This window comes from Lissotriton helveticus, chromosome 3_1, assembly GCF_964261635.1.
Source record: "Lissotriton helveticus chromosome 3_1, aLisHel1.1, whole genome shotgun sequence".
In the NCBI taxonomy this organism is placed as follows: Eukaryota; Metazoa; Chordata; class Amphibia; order Caudata; family Salamandridae; genus Lissotriton; species Lissotriton helveticus.
Window position 1 is genome coordinate 1,411,432,795 of NC_136061.1, and position 27,114 is coordinate 1,411,459,908.

Below are 27,114 nucleotides of genomic sequence, written 5' to 3' on the forward strand. Positions count from 1 at the left end.
GAGCGGGCGGTAAACAGCTGAATAGCGGAAGAGGCACAGTGTAGCAAAAGCGGGCTGAATGGCAAATGAAACGGAAAAGGGGTGCCCCACTACAGCGTGTCTTTAGGTGAAACGGATTGTGGGACAAGGTGAAGAATGGAAGAGTCACCAAAAGGAAAAAAGTTCCGCTTGACCCCGGGAGCCGGCCACCTATGTCGGGGGCGATCTCAGGCCACACCAGGGCAACACGACTTGGGGAGGGGGCCGGAGCCAAGCGCCCCCTCCGAGTCCGTGACATGACACCGTCCCTCGGGGGCCTCCGTCAAGCGGTTCAGGGTGGCACCGCATCACAACAGCCCCCACTTACTTTAAGAATAGTGAAGATGAAGCAATTGCAAATAGGCTTCAGACAATGTTACAAGCACTCCTCAAAACTTTGAACTTTCAGAGTGCATGAGTTGGGACAGCGAGGGGTGATTTGGTTTCTCGGACTGTTTTTCTGGTCTCTCACCACTGGCATACTTTAACGTTTTCTTGTTTCTAGGACATTAATAGGTTTTATCATTACGTTATGTTATCGTTTCTTTGTTTGTTGTTTAATAAAAGTTCATGTTCATCAGTGGCCTACTGATTTTCGTTTTCCTATTTTTTTCTTTCCAGGTTGTTTCATGGTAAAGTTTCTGTTAACAGGATACAGTGATCACTTCGTTATTATTGCATATGTCCTTTTCACTAGGGGTGCTCTCTGGTCGGGCCAGATGACGTATCTCTAGTAAATGGTCCGGGTGAAAAAGGTGCATCAATCAGTGGGGAGTAGATAGGCATGACAGATTACAACGGGGGAGAAAGGTCCGCATTACGTACCCTTTCACTACTTGCAAAGATTTTCCTACGTTTATTTGCAAACAGGGAATACCTCCAAAAAGAACTAATTCCCAAACAGTCAATGTTCGGACAATCAATCAATCAATGAGGAATGAAATAGGTACGACGTGTTAAAGGCTTGCGTTACCTACCCTTCACTATCTGCAAAGGGAGAGAGAATATTCCTATTCTTCCTCGTTTGCAGGTAGAGAAGATCCTTAAGAGAATTAACTTCGAACAATTCAATGCTCGATTGAAAAAATCAACAAGGGGTACTGTGAACACAAATGAACGCCGCTTATGTACATACGCATTGCTATTTTCAACAGGTTGTTCCTAATGTTTCTATTTTAGCGAGGTCAAAAAGAGATCCCATTAGTGGCCTACTGATTTTGCTCGATTCCTTTTGTTTTTTTACACGATTTTTCGCTATCTGCAAAGACTAAACAGAGTATTGCGACTCTGTGCTTGTTTGTAAATAGAGAATGAACCAAAGAGAACAATCAATCAAATGGAGAGAGAAGCAGGCACGACGTATTACAAAGGGGGCAAAGGGCTGCGTTAACTACCCTTCACTATCTGCAAAGAGAGAGTACTCCTAATAGAAATGAGGGGTGGGGGGCAGCATTCAAAGCAGATCAGTGTGCATAAACACAAAAAATTTTTTACTTACCACGTACTTGACATTCGACAGCTTATGATATTTGCTATTAAAAAACCATTGAAATTCACTGAAAAAACCATAGGTTATAGACCATATATAGTTAGGAATTAGCATTTAAAAAACCTTATTTTACTCACACAAAACCATTGAAATTCCATATATAGTTAGTTGCACTAACTATATATCGCGCACCCGCAATCCACTGCTGATCATGTCACATATTACATCATTCATGACATGGTCAGTGACATCACTGATGACATCACTGATGACATCTCAAATGACATCACTGATGACATCACTGATGACATCTCATTTGACATCATTCTTGTGCTAATACGATAAACCTCTTCAGACTCTAATATAACCTTAGATACACTCAGTGTAAACAGACACTCACACACTGCCACTCATCCATGGAGTTACTCACACACCCAGTCAGTCATGCAAAGAAACAATCTCACCTCCATTTCTTCAACTATACAGTTAAACACACCTTACTTATTGAAACATATACTAACACATATTTACTCTCTTATACAATCCCTGATACAAGTTCACAATGATCGATACAACCACTCACTCATTCAGTGGCTCTCATGCACAGTTATTTATATATGCCAACTCTCACATGTACTGTGTTTTACATATGTACTTACTATGACATGTAGCATTGAGATATCCATTCACTCATCAATACACTCATGCACACAGTCAACTGCCCATGTAGCTGTTTCCACATGCACTCTTGAACTCATACACCTAGTGAATAAACTGCTCACACATCTATGCATAGAGTCACACACCTTCCAGCCACCCCCACACAAACTCAATCTCCCATAGAAATACTTGGGCAACCAATTAATAACACATATAGCCTCTCGTATAGCTAATGATCAACACATGTAGCAGTTTACAGAACAACAGACATAATGATGCACAAATTAAGACAGTTTAGTCACTAACCCATGCATTCAGTGAGACACATTTAATCACTCACTCATACAGTCAGTCATGCACCTACTAAATCCTTCATCCAGACACTTATACATCCACTCAAGACATATTTTAACTTTACAGAAAAATACAGTCACTGGATGTTGTCATCAGTGATGTCATCAGTGATGTCATTTGAGATGTCATCAGTGATGTCATCAGTGATGTCACTGACCATGTCATGAATGATGTAATATGTGACATGATCAGCAGTGGATTGCGGGTGCGCGATATATAGTTAGTGCAACTAACTATATATGGAATTTCAATGGTTTTGTGTGAGTAAAATAAGGTTTTTTAAATGCTAATTCCTAACTATATATGGTCTATAACCTATGGTTTTTTCAGTGAATATATATATATATATATATATATGTATATATATATATATATATATATATATATATATGTATATTTATTTTTATATAAAACAAAAAACAGGTTTGCCCATGTGAAACTGCCAACACGCAAGGAAGTTAAATCTATACTTTAATGTGGACTACAGGCACATCATGCTCTCTCCTTCAGTTGATGAAAGGCCAAACAGCTTTGGGCAGCAATTTCCGCGAGTTTCACTGCTGCAACCAGGTATTTGCCATCACGCTGCATTGTGGGAGCTGCAGTCCGGCATTAAAATGTGGTGAGACAACTCCAGCTAGGTGGTTGCAGGTAAGTCCTTCATCACATGATAGGAGGAGCCTATTTTATGAACTTTCCAGTGCACTCGCCATCGGAACTGAGGCATTTGAAGAAGGTGTCAAGCCGAAACCGGCCTGCAGTGTGTTCATCATTAAAACAGCTGAAATCCTCCCCTGGTGTCCTCTGCTCTTCTCTGCAAGGAGGGGTGTTTGTGGCATATTTAGCACGCAGCTCATGGTGCGCAACAGAGTGACCCTTTCGCAAAGCAGTCTCGAGTGCATGGGCAAAAATGAACTTTGTTCTAATTTTAAGCCGAGGGATCGGATACTCAAGTTGCGCCATGCCCTTCTACTGTATACCGTGAGACTGTCGTCAATGGGCGGCCCAGGATTGCTTGGGGAGACGCTTGGAATATGCCATACGTTTCCAGTCTTGGCAACAGTAAGAACGGGCTGGTTGAAAGTTGGGGACCTGTGGTTGTTTTAAAGTCCAGCAATTTCCACGAGTTTCACTGCTGCAACCAGGTATTTGCCATCACGCTGCATTGTGGGAGCTGCAGTCCGGCATTGAAATGTGGTGACACAACTCCAGCTAAGTGGTTGCAGGTAAGCCCTTCATCACATGATAGGAGGGGCCTATTTTAGGAACTTTCCAGTGCACTCACTATCGGAACTGAGGCATTTGAAGAAGGCGTCAAGCCGAAACCGGTCTGCCGTGTGTTCATCACTAAAACAGCTGAAATCCTCCCCTGGTGTCCTCTGCTCTTCTCTGCAAGGAGGGGTGTTTGTGGCATATATATATATATATATATATATATATATATATATATATATATATATATATATATATATATTCACTAAAAAAAACATAGGTTTGACACCAGTTATAGTTAGCTGGAAATTTTACTGACATAAAACCATTGAAATTCCCACGTTATAGTTAGTTGGACTCACTATAACGTGGGAATTTCAATGGTTTTATGTCAGTAAAATTTCCAGCTAACTATAACTGGTGTCAAACCTATGGTTTTTTCTGTGAATTTAATAGGTTTTTTAAATGCTAATTCCTAACTATAACTGGTGGGAAACCTATGTTTTTTTCGGTGAATTTCATAGGTTTTGTAAATGCTAATTTCTAACTATATATAGGGCCTCAAACCTATGTTTTTTTCAGTGAATTTCAAAGGTTTTTTAATAGCAAATTTCTATAGCTCTGAAATATAATATTTTTTATAATGAATTCTATATTGTATATTTATGTAATACTATTTTTTTATGTATATTGTTCATGTTTATTTTTTTATTTTTATTTTTTTGCCCTGGAGCGCTCCCGGTGCGCGTACCGGTGAGCGTATCGGTAAGCGCAGTCTTGCGACGCGCCCCGGTGCGCGTACCGGTGAGCGTCCCGTTAGCGCTATTGCTGTGAACGAAAACATCATCGGCACGTATCGCGTAGCCGCGTGATGCGTCTTATGACGCACGGCGTAAACGCACCCAGAAGCGCCCGAGCGCACACGATCGCGCTACGTAAGCGCCCCGGGTGCGCCCCGGGGCGCGTAGCATAAGCGCGTCGGGTCATGTGACCTGAAAATAACACTTTTCATTGGTTCAGAACAGTTTTTTTTTCCAAATGATGAAAGCTCCCACCTTTTTTCCTCATTCTCACTTTATACTTTGACTGAGGAAGACCTGTTTGCAGACCTGTTTGTAGTAAGTGAGATATGGCTACAGTAGCAGCAGCAGCAGGAGCATCTCAACCACCACCACCACCACCACCACAAGGACCACCACAACACCACAGTGGTGGTGAAGAAGAAGAGGAGGAGGAGGAGGAGGAGGAGGAGAGGCAGTTCCTGCCTGAAGATAATACCCCCTAGAAACCCAAGGAGCACTTTGTGTGGGAGTTTTTTAAAATCCCAAGGGGACTAAAGAAAGTAAATGCTCCAAAAGTCACATGTCTCATCTGTGGCACTGTACTTTCCAGGGGGAACCCTGCAAAAAAGTATTCATTTGGCAACAATACAATGATTCGCCATATGCAACGCAAGCACCCAAACAACTATGCTGCGGCAGAGGTCAGAGAACTGACAAGAAACCCTCTCCAATCTTCTCCCAGCATCTCCAAAAGAAAACAACCCACTCCATCGGGTCCAGAGACAAGGGAGATGGTCCCAAATATCCAACCCCAATTTGGAGATTATAAAATAAATTTTGCTGGACTACAATTTGCTATGGAGAGCAAAGTATCAAACTGATCAACCGTGCTGGAGACAACCACAACTGCAAAAAGAAACCTTAATTTTCTCCTGATTTTTTTTGCTCCAGTTGAGCCGTTTACAATTCCCTGTTTTTTGTTTGTCCCCATAAAAATTACAAAAAAATATAAAATTGTTCATAAAAGCCAAAAAAAGTAAAAAAATAAAAAATATATAAAACAACAAAAAGAATAAAAAAACAGTTCTTTTTAGAACTACCTCCAATTTATAAAAAAAATGCTACATTTTTTAAAAACTGTCATTCTTTTTTCTCCAGGGTACGCTGACCGGAAAAAAAATAAAAAAAAATAATGAAGGAGTGAGCTTGAGGGAAGGGGACAGAGAGAGTGATGTTAAGAGAAAGAGAGCTAGAGGGAGCAACACAGAGGGACTGTGTAATAGATAGTAAGACAGAGAGAAGGTGTAAGAGGGTGTAAGTGAGAAAAGGAAAATGAATAAGGGAGCGAAAGAAGGGAAGAGAGAGGAAGAAGACTAAAGCAGAGGTACTAGGAGAATGTGAGTGGGTGTTGAAAGTAAAGGGAAGGAGCGTAAAGGATGGGGAATGAGGGGTAGTGAGGGAAGCAGTGTAAGGAAACGGGGGTGAGGTAGGGTGAGGTAGGGTGAGAGAATAGTAGTGAGGTTAAAGCAAAGGGTGATGACAAACTACATTTTTTAGTCACACTTACCATATAATTAATGTAAACTTAATTACATGTTTTTACTACACTTTGTATCTGTGAAAGAGAGAAGAAAAAATAAGTTATATTTAGTAAAATATATATTTTTTGTGTTACATAGTAAGTTTGCTCATAGTTACTTCCTTTCTCCCACTATATTATCTCCAATGTGTATTTGACATCTCTTTTTCATCTCCTGCCTCCTTTCTCTCACTGTCTGTCTCAAATGCACCATATCACCGCCAATTTTGTGTAGATTCAGAAGAGAGTAAAATGTAATACTTGAAAACATCATAAGGGAGCAGGGTAGACTACCCATGATCCCCTAGGCCTTCTCAGGGAGTGCTTAAAGGATCTGCTTCTGCTTTCCTGAAAGACTATGGTACTGATTCCATATACCACAATACCTTCTGTAACAACATGCAAGATATCAGAGGAGACGGTGTACATTGAATTTAAGACTCTGCATTGGTACCTACATGTTGGTACTTAAATCACCCACACAACACAACAACTCTATTCAGAGCTACCCTACCTCTAAGCACTTAAAATTATTATTTTACTGTTTCACTGGGTTTTCCCCATGATACGCTCCCCGGTAAGCTCCGCGGTGCGCATACCGGGCGCTCCCCCCGCGAAAATAAAAAAAATAATAATAATAATTTTGCCCCGCGGGGCCCTTTTATGGCCCCCACATCAAACCTAGGGGGTCAGGGGGGGTCTACCCTGCCCCCTTTTGGTCATTTCCCCCTTTGTTTTTGCCACCTCTTGTGTCTCGATCATACCGAGACACAAGATGGCGGCCGCTCCGGACTGTTTGGAATGTTGACAGACACCCGAGAGCCAATCAGCTTTCCGCTCGCGAACTCGTGTAGCGCGCTGGAGCGTGCCCCGGTGCGCGTACCGGTGCGCGCATATAGATATATATATTTTTTTTAACCTAAATTACTCAAAATCCACTGGAGCACATATCTTGAGACATAGCAAAGGCACATCGGGCTACCAGTCCCTACAATTTTGCCAAGTTTGGTGGAAATCCATTCAGCCGTTCGGGCTAAAAGTGAGTCCAACCGCCCTAAGGAAATTAACATGGGGAAAACACGTTTTGGGACCCCCCTTTTATCTTGGCCCCCGCTTGACGAATCCCCCCCAAACTTTCAGGGACGGAGCGGAGCGGAGCTGGCCATTTTCTTGGAGAAATTCAGCTAATTCCGTCCATCAACGCCAAAGTTATTCCCAATAGAATGTTGCTGATTTCCTATGGAAAACGATCCTAACTATAACTACCTACTGGCGACCGCCAGTAGGTAATATATATATATATATATATATATATATATATATATATATATATATATATATATATTGTATTCCAAAGGTCCATGCTTTCAGAAGGCACACAACAGCTTTCTCATTCCTCAGTGATGCGGTGTTACGATCGTCAGCCCTACGCGTTTCGAGGCCATCCGCCTCTCATCAGGGGCTTGTTACTCTGGTCTGGCGTTTCTGATATTTCTCTGATGCACGCATTTAATTAGTCAGCGTTAGTACGTCACATGTTTCTATGCATGCTGGGCTTTGTAGTCCTTTAGAGAAAATAGTTGTTTGCCCATGGTGGGCTCGTCGCGCCAGGCATCATTATGAGCTGTTTAGTTTTTCACTCGTGCACTGGGACCAGAGTAACAAGCCCCTGATGAGAGGCGTATGGCCTCGAAACGCGTACAAAGCCCAGCATGCATAGAAACATGTGACGTACTAACGCTGACTAATTAAATGCGTGCATCAGAGAAACGCATTGGTGCGCTTCCCGGTACGCGCACAGGTGAGCGCCCCGTTAGCGCAACAAAAAAACAAGAAAAAAAAAACAAGAGAAGGTGAGCATAAGAGAAAGAGAAAGAGAGAGTAATGTTAAGAGACAGACAGCAAGAGAGAGCAACACAGATGTACTGTGTAATACATAGTAAAACAGTGTAAAAGATATAACAAAGTGTAAGAGAGAAAATGTAAAAAATATAAGGCTGTGAAACAAAGAAAGATAGAAGAAGAATACTAAAGCAGAGGCACATGAAGAATGTGAGTGGCTGTAAAGAGTAAAAGGAAAGAGAAAAAATGATGTACAAATAAAACATAATAACGGAACCAGATTTAAATAACACTGGTAAGGGAGAGAGAGAAAAAAGTAGTGTGCAGAACTAAAGAGGGATGAAATAAGATGGATAACATCGAATAAAGTTAAAACATGTGGATTGACAGAGAAAAAAACTAAAAGAAGAAAAGAAGAAGTAACAGAAAGGGAATAATTGAAGCAGCAAAGAAATGTAAATAACGTAGTGTGCTTGAACTTCAGGGAGAAAGCATAATGAACAAGTAGTGAAAGAGTGAAGAGACAGAGACAATTACAGTAAGATAGACGGACTAAGTGAACGGGAATGAAGAACTGTGAGAACAGAGGTACTGAGAAAAGGAGTGGAAGGAGTGCAGTAAGTAAATCACCCACACAACACAACAGCTACCCTACCTCAAAGCACTCTAAAATATTATTTTACTGTTTCTCTTTGTTTTCCCCTTGTTACGCTCCCCGGTGCGCTACCCATAGTAAAAGTAAAGAGGGGTGATAGAGGGAGAAATATTGAATTAGGATAACACATGGTGAGTGACAAAGAGAGAGGACAAAGAGAGTAAAAGGAACAGTACCTGAATGGGCTTGAGTACAACAGCAAAAAAAGATAAGTAATGCAGTGTGTGTGACTTACAGGGAGTTAGTGGGTGTAGGTCAAAGTGTGGGTGTGTAAGGTGTGTCTGTGGGTGTGGTTGTGTGGAGTGTTTTGGTGTGGGTAGAGATGAGGGTGTGTGAAATATGTGTGAGAAGTGTATGAGTGTGGGGTGTATATGTGTTCAATGTATGTGTGTGTATGGAATTTGTGTGTGTTTTTGAGGAGTGTGTGTGGGAGGTTTTTTTGTGTGTATAATGTGTAGTGTGTGTGTGGGGTGTATGTTACAGGTGTGTGTATGTGTTGGGAGGGGGATGAGGTATATGTGTAGGAGTAAGGTAAATAATTAAGAAAAAGAGAATGAGTAAATAAGCAAAGGAAGGGAACAGAGGGTAAGTGAAGTAAAGAATAGGGATCAAAAGAAGTTGAATATGAGAGGGTAAATAATGAAAGGGGAGTAAACATGGAGAATAAAAATAAGTGAGAGAAGCAGAGTAAAAACACAGGAGTGAGGTAGATTGAGAAAATGTTAGTGACCTTAAAGCAAAGGGTGATAACAAACTACATTTTTTTAGTCATACTTACCATATAATAAATGTAACTATAATTTTTTTTACTACAGTTGGTATCTGTGAAAGAGAGAAAAAAAATATAAGTTATAATTAGTAAAATATGTATTTTAAATTAAAAGATACAAATGAAGAGCTAAAAACATCATAACACTCTATTTAGAAATAATGAGAGTGAAGAACACAGAAAGGGAAATAAACTAAGGTAGAAGGACAAAAAAAGGGAAAAAGAAATAGAAGGAGAGCAAATTACAATGAGTAAGGCATATAGATTCACTAAGAAAAAGAGAGAGAAGTACAGAGAAATGAACTGAAGGTAAGAAAGATACTAAAACAATGTGAGTTAGGAAAACTAAATCAGGAAACAGAAGTAAGTAAAAAGATAATGACTGAGACAGAAAACAGTCTAATTAATGATGCATTTAGAACAATGAGGAATAGAAGATAACTGAGAGTAAGTGAAGAACAGTCATAGAGTGAAAGGATGAAGGGAGACAGAATAATATACAACAATTGAAGGAAATGGACTAAGGAAGTTATAAGGTAGACACACTAAGAGAAAAACAGAGTGAGGTGGAGTACAATGAGTGAGAAAAGAAAAAAGTAAGTGAGCAAAAAAAGGAAAGAGAGGCGAACACGACTAAAACAGTGCTACTGAGAAAAAATTATTTGGTGATGAAAGTAAAGAGAAGCACATTGAAAGAAAGGAAATGATGGATAGTAACGGAACCAGAGTAAAAGAAATGGGATGAAGAACGACGAGAGAGGAGCAGTGAAGTTGTTGTAAAAGAAGTGATAGAAGGTAGATAAACACAAGTGAAAATAACACAAGTAGAGTGAGGCACTGAGCACAGAGAAGTAGTGAACGAAAAATAGAGAGAAGTGGTCAAAAGTAAGAAGCAAACAAAGATTAGCGAGGGAGAGTGGATGTCAGAGAATGGGAATACAATTTAATTTACACAATCCAAAGTATAGAATAATTTCTACAACATGTTACATAGTTTATTTTTGCTGTTCTCAGAATATATTGAATTTCACTTAAAGCAGTGAGTTCAAATTACTCATCATATGACAGCGGGAAAAAAAAACACAATCTAAAAGATTGTGTTTTAAAAAAAACCTTACATACTGACAAACGACAAATGTACGCTAATCTTTGATTGACTTACTTTTCCTTGAGGCCAAATAGTATATCATGGAGGTCCTTTTCTCGTTACATAGTATTTTGCTGTTCACTTAGAAATCCATTTCATCGACTTTCTACAAGAAAAGCTCCAAGAACATCTGAAATATTTTCAAAATTTTAATATACTCCTTTTTTTCAGTCATGACTCTTTACTCATTCTTGCACCTTTCCATTTGGCCAAATAGTGTCAGATGTATGAGTATATATGAGTACTCCTCCCGTCTTCATAGGCCAATTACCTTTACCTAAATTTTGGCTGTAAAAACACTAGGTATGAATTTATAAAGCCAAAAGGCAAACGTTGTTTGAAAGTCAAATTATTGTCGTTACATTGGGTCCAACCTTTAGAAGTTTTTAAATAGCATGTGTAATGCCCTGATGTTGTAGAAGGACCGTCATGAAAAATAATAGCTACAGTTGCAAAGGTTCTTCCTGATATCGATAACTGAGAAGCCACAAAATTTTTAAAAGAAGTTGTCAATTTAGTTCCATCAGGTCTACATCGTTGGAACATTAAAATAACATAGTGACCATAATTTTGTAGAAATAATGTGGACAGCATTGCAGACTTACATTGGGTACACACCATATTGTGATCCGCTGCTTTAACTAGATTATTAAAAGACACTGATTTGCAGTCTGGTAAAGTTAAATATATAAATCTTTCAGAGTCTATTCTAGTAGTACTTGATGAAGCACAGTTATCACAGTCATGTTGCCATTGATAAGAAAGGCCAAATAGATTTTTTATATCTACTCCTTCATCTTGTAATACATCAAACATATACATTAAAAATTCCTGACAATCCTGCTGAATATTCTGTGAAAATTGATTTTGACCTGAACATATATCTAGAAGATTTCTAATTTCTGAAACACTTTCTATTTTAGCTCTATCACTACTACATTTCTCTAACACAGAATTCAATAAACAGCACAATGTTTGTTCCCGATTTTCAACAATCTATCTTTGTAAATTTTGAAGAAAAAAAACAACATTAACTACTACATTAGCATAGCAGTTGACACCAGAACTGTTTTCAAACTGAAATCCAACAACATCTTCAACAGAATCATTTTTGTTTCTCTTTACAATTACACTTTTATCTACTTTATGCCTTTTTGCTGATACCTCACTGCAATTACTCTCATTTCTTCTTTTTCGGCCTACCACACGTTTTTCAATCAGAGGATATTGAGGCAAATGTGGAGCATACTCTCTTCTTAACCTATTGTATTCTTTTACACAATCTAAATCTGCACAAATCTTTGTTTCATCACACTCAATCAAGTACAATCCTGCTAAAGTTCTGACTCGTGATAATGCCACATATGCCATACCCTCTTTAAACACAGAACTTCCAATGTTCACCAAAGCGCTATCTACACTTAAACCTTGAGACTTATGAATTGTCACCGCATATGCCAAACAAATAGGAAACTGTTTTCGGCGAACATATAAGTCTTTCACGAGCAAAAATCTAGCTGAACAACGACAAATTTGTTCTATTTCATCAGTGTCATCAAATTTAATTTTAAAAATTTCTATTCCATCTCTATTTTAGTAATTCAGAAAACCAACAACATAACCCATTGCTCCATTTACTAGACCTCTTTCAACATTTAAATTCCTTCTTAAAATGACACGACAATTCAAACACACATTCAGAGTCTTTTCAAAACCAGCAGTTTTAGATATAGTCTTCTCTAATGAATCCAATTTTGATTTCAAATTTTCAGACAAAATAATTGTTGCTCCCATATGCTCTATTTTATCAATAGCTTCCAGTTTCACTATCTCTTCATTTTCTAACTGTAACATTTTGTTGTTGAACATGGAACATTCTTTCAGAGTTGGCAACAAACATATGCCAGATTTCTTCTCGTTAATTTTCTTAAATATGTTCTCTGGAAGAATGTATTCATTTGGGTACAAATTTGAAATTAATCGTGCATGTAAAGCTTCTTTCCCTTGCTGACTTACTTTTCCGATCCTTACATCTTGTAGAATATTTTTATAATCTTCATCATTTGCCTGCCGCATATTTTGAAGCAGTTCTGCATATTTAAAGTTTAACCATATAATAACGTTTCCGATGCTCCCTAAGCACTTCCTGGTATCTTCATGTGTGAGCATTTTGAACACAAGTTGTCCTTTCACTGGAGTCAACTGCAGAAGATCTCCAAAAACAATAATATGTTTTCCACCAAATAAGACATCATAGTCTGTTCTAAGAATTTCTTGCATTCTCAAATGCACAAAAGCAAGCATGATATTTGACACCATGCTTACTTCATCAATGATAAGAAGTTTCATTTTCTTCAGGACTCTCGAAACTTCGGAACACGCATCTCCTGATAGCTTGTGATACTCCAATTTGTTATCATGCTCCACTGGCAGCATCAGTAAACGATGTAAAGTAATCCCTTTAATGTTATGTGCTGCCAGCCCAGTTGGAGCAGTAACAACACAAGACAGCGGTGATTCAGTCCTTTTCTGCAGATAAGTTGCAATGGCTTTAATCAGAAAACTTTTTCCAGTTCCCGCTTCTCCACTCACGTACAGTTGGACAGGCTTAAATGATGTACATGAGTACTCTTTTTTCTCATGACTGAATCCATGTTCAATCTGTTCTGTGACTTCGTCATATATCTGTTTCTGCTCAAGGTTTAGTTGTTTCACCAAATCTTCTAAGTTAACTTCATCATCTTGACCTTGTTCCATAGCTCTTTCCACCTCATCCATGGCAGTAGCAGCTTCATTTTGGATAATTGGTCCTCCTAGTGGATCCTGACTCAATGAAGCAGAACTCTGACTGCCTTGAGAACTGTCTCTCGCAATCTCTGCAGCAATTGTGGCTTCTTGCTCTATTTCTTCATTCAACATTTGCAGATAATTTGGAAAAACAGGACATTCTATGGTATCCTTCGTTGCATTAAAGGAGTCTTCATAACAGAGAAAATCTCCAAGAAGTTCCTCTTCTTCACGCCATGGTTTAAACAGTTGCAAAAGAGCCAAATAATAAAATTCTCTTTTATCTGGATTATCACAACTCAATTTGCGATGATTAATCAAATGACCTTTTTTCTGTTTCACTAGACAGCCTTCACATCCAATGACTCCATATATTCCATTATTGATATCTTCTCTGATGTTCCTCTTATAAATATATCTCTGCATAAATTCATAGAGACAAGCGTTCTCAAGGTGATGACTTCTATTTGGATAGTATGTATCCAACATGTTTGTCTTCAAAATATCTGTACTTTCTGGTTCTTTCTCCGCCAACTACTCTATCTCTTGTACAGATTTCAAAACTCGATTTCGTGTTGCAGCAAGACCTAGACTCACCCAAAGGATGGTTCTAGATTTGGAATAGAGAGTTGCTGACGACAATCGATCAGAACATTCATACGCTATTCAAAATCTTGCACCTGCCTCACAACAGGAATACGAGTGAGGCAAACAATTTCTCATGGAGCTTCACAATTTTACAAAATACAATTCCTCTATGCAAACAAACTCAATAAGCTTCCTACACTGTTTTAAAACACAGCTAACATCATTGTAAAGAGTCAAATTGACACCTGTGTCTAAGAATGCAGACAGGGATATGCTTCATGAAGCCTAGTCCACTGCACACTTAAATACAATCCTCACCACCTAGGCTCCCCAGGAAAGCCCAAACATGTACCTTTTTTCCCCATATTTAAAAAGTGACGCATGTATGCGTCATTTTTTAAACCTTTGCGCCACATTATACTCAAAAATGTAAAATCCATTTATTTTCCCCAAAATCGTTTTTGACATCACATTTAGGAAACACAGCACAGATCATATTTACAACCATCTGCCTCACAGCAGGGATAAGACTGAGGCAAAATCTTGCACATGAAGCTTCACAATTTTACAAAATACAATTCCTCTATGCAAACAAACTCAATATGCTTCCTACACTGAGTTAACACAGCTAACATCATTCTAAAGAGTCAAATGTATTTCTATTAAAAATGCACACATTCTTTATTCCTTTTAAAAAATTTAAAAACTATTTTTATGCTTCATGAAGCCTAGTCCACTGCATTTTTAGACACAAGCCTCACTACCTACGCTCCCCAGGAAAGCCCAAACATGTACCTTTTTGCACCATATTTAAAAAGTGAGACATGCAATTAGATGCGTCACGTCTTAAACCTCTGCGCCACAATATACTCAAATATGTAAAAAAAAAAAATCCCCAAAATCGTTTTTGACATCACATTTAGGAAACACAGCACAGATCCTATGTACAACCATCTGCCTCACAGCAGGGATAAGACTAAGGCAAAAGCTTTCACGTGAAGCTTCACAATTTTACAAATTACAATTCCTCTATGCAAACAAACTCTATATGCTTCCTACACTGAGTTAACACATGTAACATCATTGTAAAGAGTCAAATTCACACCTGTGTCTAACAGTGCTGTCAGGGATAGGCTCCATGAAGTCTAGTCCACTGCACTCTTAGACACAAGCCTCACCACCTACGCTCCCCAGGAAAGCCCAAACATGTACCTTTTTGCACCATATTTAAAAAGAGACACATGTAATTAGATGCGTCACTTTTTAAACCTCTGTGCCACAATATACTCAAATATGTAAAAAACATTAATTTCCCCAAAATTGTTTTTAACATCACATTTAGGAAACACAGCACAGATCCTATGTACAACCATCAGCCTCACAGCAATGATAAGACTAAGGCAAAAGCTTTCACATGAAGCTTCACAATTTTACAAATTACAATTCCTCTATGCAAACAAACTCAATATGTTTCCTACACTGAGTTAACACAGGTAACATCATTGTAAAGAGTCAAATGTATTTCTATTAAACATGCACAAATTTTTTATTCCTTTTAAAAAATGTAAAAACTATTTTTCCCCCCAAAATCGTTTTTTACATCACATTTACAAAACACAGCACAAGTCCTACGTAGAAGCATTCCATGTCACGACTAAAAATTCACAATTTCACAAAATACAATTACTCTATGCAGTAAAAACTTTTTACCAAGCATTATCAAAAAGCATGACACAAAGCAACATGTAAAGACCACAATTTTCTTCCAAATCTTCTCCATAGAGTATACAAGTCTCTATGTATATTAAATGAATCATAACTCACCTTTACAAATGCTTTAGGACATTCACAACAGTGTCAGATACACACACCAATATTTCTTTAGCAGAGCAAAAGGTATGTTCTCCAAGCACTGCAAACCATAAAGGCACAGAAAACCTCTAATTCTACACAGATATCCCTTTTTGTTAACCAATTAAAGCTCTTCCCTCTCTATATTCAAACCAACACCCTTCCCCCCATCAGCCCTTTCTACCTGTTACCATAGCAACTCCCTCCTCACTGAGCTGCCAGGGTTAAAAGTTTATTCTACAATGTTGCAAATCACCTCTGCAAGGATGTTTGACCTGCAAATACACCAGCTTATCTGGTGTAAGGTTTCGTTAAATAACTTTTTTTAACCATTCAAATTACTTCTTACACAGAACACAACCATGCACCCTAACTTTCAGTTTTCACCTATCTCATTCTACCAATCATTGCTTGTGATTCAAGAGCACTGAAACTCCACAGGTTTTTTTTTTTGCAAACTCCTATTATTCCAACTGCCATTTCTTTTCCACACTTCATCTAACTGCACCAGAATCTCCTCTGACCATGTATTCTGTCTGGATTATTGGACATAGTTATATCCACTGGGCTCAAAGGTATGCTAGTACCAGAAATTTACACAACCTTGATTTATCAAACGTGAACATAAAATGGATTGGCCACAGAGGATTAAAATGTCACCAATTGATTCCATTGGTGAAAACCTTTTTGCATTTGCCACACCCTGACCTGTTAATTCTGCACTGTGGAGGAAATGACTTGGGCACTTTGACTGGTGTAGGTCCGGAAATGTTTTTAAAGGACACCTTTGATCAATTGATGGCACTCTTTCCACAAACTGCCTTGGTATATTCCAATATATGCCAAAGGCAGAAATGGAAGTGGTCCAACCAATTTTGTCCACAATTTGAAAAAGCACGGAAACATGTGAATAAATCTGTTTCTGCTTACATGAGAGACTATGGAATGGGTTCAATATACAACAACAACTTTCGTTACAACATGCAAGATATTTACAGAGAAGATGGTGTGCACTTCTCAGATGAAGGGAATAGAATATTCCTCCTGAATTTAAGACTGTGCATTGGTACCTACTTGTAGGTACCTAAATCAGCCACAGAACCCAAAAGCCCTTTTCAGGGCTACCCTATCTCTGATCACTCCAAATGATTATCTTTTTCTAACTTTTTTCACTATTTTTCACCAAAGTACGCTCTACGGTACGCTTCCCGGTGCGCGTACCGCGCACAATTTACTTACGCTTCTTCACAGGCACTTTTTAATATTTCTACTTCCTGCCTGTTACCATATATTGCCCAAAGTTAACTTCACTATTAAAAAATCAAAACTACCTGTCTGAACTTAAACCCAACAGTGCCATATTTCTACTGATTTTTTTTAATGTAAATTTCAGCACAAAAATGGAAGGAGAACAGAACATTTCCTTTGAAATTGTCCTAGAGATGAACAATGAGGAAATCATTGAACCCATTGACTTGGAATTCATGGATGAATCACGGGACCATGAACTTCTACAATGTGTAGAATCTGTGGATTTGTTAATTCAATATGAGGACGTTTCTGACAGTCAAATGTTGGAAGTTATGTTCACTCAACAAGAGAACATTTCGGACAGTCAAATGTTAAACGTTCTATTAAATTTTGAAAAAGAATCAGAAAAATAAATTTAGATTTAATAATCAAAAATTGTTCGAGACATTATTCATTATTATATGTAATTCATAAACTAGTACCAAATTGATTATAATATAAAGTCAGACTTATAGTATACTGTGCAACGTATTTGTGTTACATAGTAATTTTGCTCATAGTTACTTCCATTCTCCCACTATATTATCTCCAATGTGTATTTGACATCTCTTTTTCATCTCCTGCCTCCATGTTGTTTCTGCTTCCCTGACAGACTATGGTATAGATTCCATATACATACCACAATAACTTCTATAACAACATGCAAATTATCTACAGAGGAAACGGTGTACATTGAATTTAAGACTCTGCATTGGTACCTACATGTTGGTACTTAAATCACCCACACAACACAACAACTCTATTCAGAGATACCCTACCTCTAAGCACTTTAAATTATTATTTTAGTGTTTCACTGAGTTTTCCCCATGTGTGGGGGTGGGGGAGGTGTGTGTGGGGGATGTGCGGGGGGTGTCTGTGAGGTGTGTATGTGTGTTTCTGTGTGTCTAGGGGGGATGAGGTGTATAGGTGTGTGGGGTATATGGATGTGGGTGGGGATATTGGTATGTAAGGTGTGTGTGTGGGTGTGTGGGGTGTTTGAGTGTAGGTGGGAGTGTGGGTGTGTGAGGTGTGTGTGGGGTGTGTGTGGGTGTGGGAGGTATGTGTTTAGGATGTGTATGTATGTATGAGATGTGTGGATGTGTCTGTGAGTTGTCTCTGTGTGTGTTGGGGGAGATGTGTGTGTGGGATGTGTGTGCTGTGTCTGTGAGATATTTGTGTGTATGTGCATGTGTGTGTGTGTGTGGTGGAAGGGGGGTGAGGTGTGAGGTGTGTGTTTGAGTGTGGGTGTGTGGGATGTGGGTGTAGCTGTGGATGTGTAAGGTGTCGATGTGGGGGTGTGGGGTGTTTGACTGTGGGTGGAAGTGTGCATGTGTGAAGTGTGTGTGGGGAGTGTGTGGGTGTGTAAGTGTGGAGTTGTGTGCATGTGGGTGTGTGTGGGACACACTTGTAGGTACCTAAAACAGCCACAGAACCCAAAAGCTCTTTTCAGAGCTACCCTACATGTAATCACTCAAAATGATTATTTTACACTATTATTTTCACTATTTTTCACCTAAGTACGCTCCCTCGTACGCTCCCCAGTGCGCGTACCGGGTGCTCCCCCCGCGAAAATAGGAACAAAAAATATATTTTTTTTGTCCCACGGGACCCTTTTATGGCCCCCACATCAAACCTAGGGGGTCAGGGGGGGTGTACCCTGCCCCCTTTTGCTCATTTCCCCCTTTGATTTTTGCCACCTCTTGTATCTCAATCCTACCGAGACACAAGATGGCGGCCGCTGCTGACTGGTCCGAATGTTTACAGACACCCGAGAACCAATCAGCTTGCCGTGCGCAAGTCGCGTGGCGCGCCCGGAGCGCTCCCCGGTACGCGTACCGGGGCGCGCTTACAGATATATACATTTTTTTAAACCTAAATTACTCAAAATCCACTGGATCACATATCTTGAGACATAGCAAAGGCACATCGGGCTACCAGTCCCTACAATTTTGCCAAGTTTGGTGAAAATCCATTCAGCCGTTCGAGCTAAAACTGCGACAGACCGCCCTATGGAAATTAACATGGGGAAAACACGTTTTGGGACCCCCCTTTTATCTCAGCCCCCGCTTGACGAATCCCCCCAAACTTTCAGGGAAGGAGCGGAGAGCCGCGAGGCAAAGTTGCTGACAAATTCAGCCTGATTGCTCAACCGGCGCTAAAGTTATTCCAAATAGAATGTTGCGATTTCCCTATGGAAATCGATCCTAACTATATATACCTACTGGCGACCGCCAGTAGGTAATATATATATATATATATATATATATATATATATATATATATATATATATATATATGTATATATATATATATATGTCATGAATGATATAATATGTGACATCATCAGCAGTGGATTGCGGGCGCGCAAGTTATAGTGAGTCCAACTAACTATGCCGTGGGAATTTCAAAGGTTTTGTATGAGTAAAATGTTCCGCTAACTATAACTGGTGTGAAACCTATGGTATTTTCAGTGAATTTGAAAGGTTTTTTAAATGCTAATTCCTAACTATAATGAGTGTGAAACCAATGGTTTTTTCAGTGAATTTCAAAGGTTTTTTAAATGCTAATTCCTAACTATAACGATTGTGAAACCTATGTTTTTTTTAGTGAATTTCAAAGGTTTTTTAAAAGCTAATTCCTAACTATAACGTTTGTGAAACCTATGGTTTTTTCAGTGAATTTCATAGTTTTTTTTTAAAGCTAATTCATTTGTATATCTACTTTGTAACCTACGGATTTTTTTTTGTTAGCTGATTTTTACAACAATTATTTATATCTTTTTAAAATAATAAATCATTTGTTAAATGTATATATATTTTTTTACATTTTTTCCTGGTGCGCTCAGGGTGCGTGCACCGGAGAGCTCTCCCGAGAGTGCAGCGAGAGTGCTATTTCTGCATTCGTAAAAAAAAATATGTATGAAAAGTAAATAATAATGCAAGACATTTAGTACCATTTTTATAAAAGCAGTATTTTTGATTTCCGAAATGAAAATGATTTAGCATTTCCGTAAAGCTATCAAAACGTCACTCAGGCGCGCCACGTAAGCGCCCCCGGAAGCGCCTACGTTTGCGCCGCGTAAGCGCCCCCGGAAGCGCCTACATTCGCGCCGCGTAAGCGCCCCCGGAAGCGCTCCGGTGACCTTAAAATAACTCTTTTTATTGGTTGCTAACAGTTTTTTTTACAAAGAATGAAATCCCCACCCATTTCCTTCACTTCTTCTTTCACTTTTGTGACTGCAAGACCTCTCTTTTTGCTCTCGGATCTTTGTTGGATTGCTATCTTGGATTACCATGGCTGCCAGAGCATCCAGCAGTGAAGATGACTCAGAGGGATTTCTTGATGAAGAGGTTCCTCAGCCGAAGATAAAAGAACACTTCATATGGACATTTTTTTCCATTCCAAATGATCAGAAAAAAGTAAATGCTCCAAAGGTGGAGTGCAGGATTTGTCACACTGTCCTGTCACGGGGTGACCCCACCAAGAAATATTCATTTGGAAACTCCACTATGATTCGACATGTCGAGAGGAGGCACCCCCAGAACTTTGCCCGGGAGAGTGTCAGGGCTCTGGCATGAGAGGCTCCCAGTGATGGGGCCTCTACTTCAACCGGAGGAGAAACTACATCAGGGAGTGGGCGATCACAAGAGCTGATTCCTAACATTCAGTCTGCTTTTAATAGAGGCGGTATTAAATGCAGATATTGTGATCAGCTACTTTGCTATGGGGAACAAAGTGTTCAGCTCATGGTTCGAGCATTGGATAACCATCGCTGCCGTTCCCAGCCCTAATTTTGTTTTGTGTTTTTGCTCCTGTTGAGCAGTTTCCCATTCCCTGTTTTTGTTTTTGTTAAAAAAAAGTTATTTTCAGAACTACCTCCAATTCTCATCAAAGAGCTGTATTCTTAAAAAAATGAAAAAGAGTAAGTGAAGTGGAGTGCATTGAGAGAGGAGAGGAAAATGAGTGAGAAAGCAAAGAAAGGGACGAGAGGAGAAGGGAAGTGAAGTAGGGGGACTGAAAGAAGGTGAGTGTGGGAAAGGAGAGTGAGGAGAAGGAGAGTGAACATGGGGAATGTGGATACACGTAAAAAATGTAGTAAAGGAACGGGAGTGTGGAAGGGTAAGAAAAGAGCAGTGATGTTTTGGAAAGAGTGGAGATACAGACTGGATAAAGACAAGTGAGTGTGAGAACAGGTAAGTAACGGAGTGAAGAAACAGAGAAAGTGAAAGAAAAAATAAGAGTAGAAGACTGAAGGCCTCATTTTTGCACCTGCCTCACAGCAGGCGTAACACTGACGCAGGCCCTTTAACATGGGCCTGACCCAATGTGAAAGAATGCATTGCTGGGGTTGCGTCACTTTTGTAACACATTCAAGCAATGCATCACTTTTTTGCTTAAAGATACGTCAGAAATACTGACGTATCTTTAACTCCTTGCGACATAATGCGTCATACATTAAATATGACGCATAAGTAGAAGACTGAAGGCCTCATTTATGAGGCCATGCGTCACTTTTACGCCACCGGTGCGTCACTTTTTGTGACGCACCAGTGGTGTAAAAATTGCACCTTGTTGAGTCATATTTACAAAGTGATACATCTACGTAGATGCGTCACTTTGTAAACCTTTGCGCCACATTATACCTGCCTCAGGTGTAATATATGCAAAGGGGGCGTATTGACGCAAGAAAGGGTCGTAGAGGTGACGCAGTGTATTCTATGAGATTTCACTGCGTCACTTTCAGGACGCCGTTGCGTCAAAATTTTGCACATGCCTTACAGCAGGCGTAAGACTGATGCAGGCCCTTTCACATGGGGCTGGCCCCATGTGAAAGAATGCATTGCTGGAGTTGTGTCACTTTTGTGACACACTCCAGCAATGCATCACTTTTGCACTTACAGATATGTCAGAAATACTGATGTATCTGTAACTACTTGCGACATAATGCGTCATACATTAAATATGACGCATGAGTAGAAGACTGAAGGCCTCATTTATGAGGACACGCGTCACTTTTACACCACCGATGCGTCACTTTTTGTGACGCACCAGTGCTGTAAAAAATACACAGTGTTGAGTCATATTTACAAAGTGACGCATCTAGGTAGATTTGTCACTTTGTAAACCCCTGCGCCACATTACACCTGCACCAGGTATAATATATGCAAAGGGGGCGTATTGACTTAAAGAAGGGTCGTATAAGTGACGCAGTAACATCTAAGAGATTTCACTGCGTCACTTTCAGGACACCGTTGTGTCAAAATCTTGCGCCTGCCTCACAACAGGCCTAAGACTGACGCAGGCCCTTTCACATGGGGCTTACCCCATGTGAAAGGATGCATTGCTTGAAATTATTTTTTTACTATAATTTTTTACACAGTTTTTGTCTGTGGTGCGATATAGGGCCTCATTTATGAGGCCATGTGTCACTTTTACGCCGCCAGTGCGTCACTTTTTGTGACGCACCAGTGGTGTAAAAATTGTACCTTGTTGAGTCATATTTACAAAGTGACACATCTAGGTAGATACGTCACTTTGTAAACCCCTGCACCACATTATACATGCGTCAGATGTAATGTATGCAAAGGGGGCGTATTGACGCAAGGAAGGGTCGTAGAAGTGACGCAGTGAAATCTATGAGATTTCACTGCGTCACTTTTAGGACACCATTGCGTGAAAATCTTGCGTCTGCCTCACAGCAGGCGTAAGACTGATGCAGGTACTTTCACATGGAACGTACGCCATGTTAAAGGATGCATTGCTGGAAATTATTTGAGGGTAATAGAGAAAGAGTGAGAAAAGTGGAGTGAATAAATTAGAAGACAGAGGATTTGAGAGAAGGAGTTATTGAAGTGGAGTAAGAAGAGTAAGAGAAAGCAAAATAATGAAAGAGCAAAGGATGGGAAGAGAGAGGGAAGGAAGGAGTAAGTAAGTAAGTAGTAAGAAAAGGGAAAAGAGTGAATGAGCGAAAGAAGAGAAGAGACCGGAAGGAAAGTAAAGGAGAAGCTTTGAAAGGAGGTGAGTATAGGAGTATGGTTGAGTTATAGGGAGTGAGTGTGATAGAAGAGGAGTGAGAGACTAAAGGGACGGAGAGAATGAGGCTAACAGAGACAGAATGAAGGAAGGAAAATGTAGAACTAACAGGATAGAGTAGTAAGAGGAGTTAGTGAAGTGGATTAAGGAGAGTAGGGGAAGAGAAAAGAGTGAAGGAGCGAAAGAAGGGAAGAGAAAGGAAGGAAAGTAAAGGAGAAGGTTTCAAAGAAGGTGAGTGTGGCACTATGGCTGAGATATAGTGAGAGACTAAGGGGATGAAGAGAATGATGCTAACAGAAAGAGTTTGAGGGAAGGGGAATGTAGAAGTAAGAGGACAGAGGAAGAAAGAGAAGGAGTAAGTGAATTGCAGTAAAGCGAGTAAAAGAAGAGAAAAAATAAAACAAAGAAGTAAGAAAAGAGAGAGAAAAGAAAGTAAAAGAGAAGACCGGAAAGAAGATGAGAGTAACAGAAGAGAGTGAAAAAAGAGAGTAAATGTGGGGATTCAGAATAAGTGAAGCAAGCGCAAAAAGAGAACAGAGGTGTAAAATATCAAAGAAGAGTAGTGACGTTATGGAAAACAGTATAGAGAAAATAAATATTGTACATTAAACTTACCTTATGAGTAATGTCAACTTATTTTTATATTTTCATTTAAATTTATATCTGTGAAAGACAAAACAAAATAAGTTACAATATTTATAATATATACTTTACAATACAAGAGACAAAGTAGGAGATTAACAAGAGTAAAGGAGGGTGAGTGAAGGGCAGGGAGGTTGATGAAAAAGGGAAAATCAGGAGACGATAAAAGCAAGTGAGCTTGAGACAAAAGAAGTGAAGGAGTGAGAATATACAGGTAGTGAAGGAAAGAGTGACAGAAAGGAACTGAGTAAGAGAACAAAGAAAGGTAAGGAAGGGAGTGTGGGTCAGTTTTAGGGAGTAAGCATAACGGAAGAGGAGTGAGACAGTGAGAGGATCCAGAGACTGAAGCTAAGAGACAGGCAGTGAGGGAAAGGAAGTGAGGATATGAGAGGACAGAGGAAGTGAGAAAAGGAGTGAGTGAAGTGTAATAAGATGAGTGAAAGCAGGGGAATTATTGAGGGAACATAGAAAAGAAACAAGGGGAAGCGGAGTGAAGTAGAGTGACTGACAGCTAGAAAATGGTGGATGGGAGAGAAGTAAAGGTCCGTGAAGGAGTGGTTAATGAGAATAAGTGAGGAAAATGGAATAAGGGAAGGGAGGTGAGGAAGAGTGAAAAAAGTCCTGTGAGGGTGAGTTAAGAGAAGTGATAGAGGGTGGAAATAGATAAGTGAGCATAAGAGAATGGGATAATAATATATATTTAATAATACAAAATACAAAATAATTTCAACAACATGTTAAATGGTTTATTTTTGCTGTTCTCAGAATATATTGAATTTCACTTAAAACAGTGACTTCAACAGTACTCATCATATAACAGCGGGCAAAAAAAACACAATCAAAATGATTGTGTTTAAAAAACCCATTGATTAATTTCTTAAATAATGTAAAAACGTAAAAACCATATCTAAACTCACTTTTGATCCATCCACTTTTCCACGAGGCCAAATAGTATATGGAAAGTCTTTTTCGATAGAAATTAGTCCAGAGTATTCGTAAATGTCTTATTTACCCGACTTTCTGAAAGAAAAGCTCCAACATCTTTTGCATTATGAAACAATACTTTTACTTCCTCCTCTAGTTTAATTTTTATTAAAAATTTCTATAATACTCACAGCACACACTATATGATAAACATATACTATCTCTATGAGAACTACATGTTTTTTATTACCTTCATCAGTCTCATTCAGAAAGTAATTTTGAAGAGCAAACTAAGTTATATTAACTGCTGCAATCTTCATAGGCCAATTACCTTCCCTAAAATTTCGGTTGTAAGAACACTAGGTAAGAATTTAGTAAGTCAGAAGGCAAACGTTGTTTGAAAGTCAATTGAGTATCATTACAGACCTTCCAACCTTTTCCACATTTTAAATAACATGTGTAATGTCCTGATGTTGTTGAAGGACCATCATGGTGAATAATTGCTGTAGTTGTAAAGGTTCTTCCTGAAATTGATAATTGAGAAGCCACAACATTTTTAATTAATGTTGTCAATTTAGTTCCATCAGGTCTACATCGTTGGAACATTAAAATAACATACTGTCATATCTTCTTAAAAATAAAGTTGATAGCATTGCACATTTACATTGACTACAGACCATTTTTTGATATGCTGCTCTAACTACATTATTAAAAGACACTGATTTGCAGTCTGGTAAAGTCAAATATATAAATCTTTCAGTGTCTAATGTAGTACTACTTGAAAAGGAGCAGTTGTCACAGTCATCTTGCCATTTATAAGAAAGGCCAAAAAGATTTTCTACATCTACTCCTTCATCTTGCAAAACAACAAGCATATACATTAGAAATTCCTGACAATCTTGCTGAATATTCTGTGAAAATTGATTTAGACGAGAACATATGTCTAAAACGTATTGAATTTCAGAAACACTTTGTATTTTCGTTCTATCACTGCTACATTTCTCTAATACAGAATTTAATACACAACAAAGTGTTTGATCACGATTTTCAGCAATCTGTTCTTTTACAGTGTGGAGAAAAAAAACAACATTAACCACTACATTAGCATAGCGGTTGACAACATCTTTAACTGAATCCATTTCCTTTCTGCTTACAATTACTGTTTCATCTACTTTTTTTCTTTTTGCTACAACTTCACTACAATTTTTCTCATTTCTTCTTTTTCGGCCTACCACACGCTTTTCAAAAAGAGGATATTGAGGTAAATTTGGAGCATACTCTCTTCTTAACCTATTATACTCTTTTACACAATTTAGATCTGCATTAATCTTTGTCTCATCAAAATCAATTAAGTACAATCCAGATAAAGTTCTGACTCGAGATAAAGCAACATATGCCATGCCCTCCTTGAACACAGAATTTCCAATATTCACCAAAGCAATATCAACACTTAAACCTTGAGATTTATGAATAGTTACTGCATATGCCAAAGAAACAGGAAACTGTTTTCTGCGGACATATACATCTTTCACTAGCAAAAAGCGAGCAGAACAACAAGTGATTTGTTGTACTTCTTCAATACCATAAAATTTAATTTTTATAATTTCAATTCCATCTCTATTTCGGTAATTCACAAAATCCACAACATGACCCATTGCTCCATTTACTAAACCTCTTTCCACATGTAAATTACGTCGTAAAATTATATGACATTTTAAAGATGCATACAGAGTCTTTTCCATACCAGCAGTTTTAGATATTGTCTTCTCTAAAGAATCCAATTTTGTTTTCAACTTTTCTGACAAAATAATAGTGGCTCCTTCATGTTCTATTTTATCAATAGCTCCCAGTTTCACAATCTCTTGATTTCCAACTTTAACATTTTGGTGTTGAAGATTGAACATTCTTGCAGAGTTGGCATCAAGCATATTACGGATTTGTTTTCAGAACTTTTCTTAAAAATATTCTCTGGCACAATATTTTCCTTTGGAAACAAATTGGAAATTAATTGTCCATGTAAAGCTTCTTTGCCATGCTCAGTTAGTTTTCCAATTCTTACATCTTGTAGAATATTTTTATAATCTTCATCCTTTGCCTGTCGCATATTTTGAAGTAGTTCTGCATATTTGAAATTTAGCCATATGTTAACATTTCCAATGCTTCCTAAGCACTTCCTGGTATCTTCATGCATAAGCATTTTAAACACTGGCTGTCCTTTCACTGGAGTTAGTTGCAGTAAATCTCCAAAAACAATGATGTGTTTGCCTCCAAATAACACATCAACAGTTTCTTGCATTCTTAAATGCACAAAAGCAAGCATTACATTTGATACCATGCTTACTTCATCAATGATAAGAAGTTTAATTTTTTTACGACTCTTGAAACTTCACAACAAGCTTCTCCAGATAGCTTGTGGTATTGTAATTTGTTATCATGCTCCACTGGCAGCATCAATAAGCGGTGTAAAGTAATCCCTTTAATGTTGTGTGCTG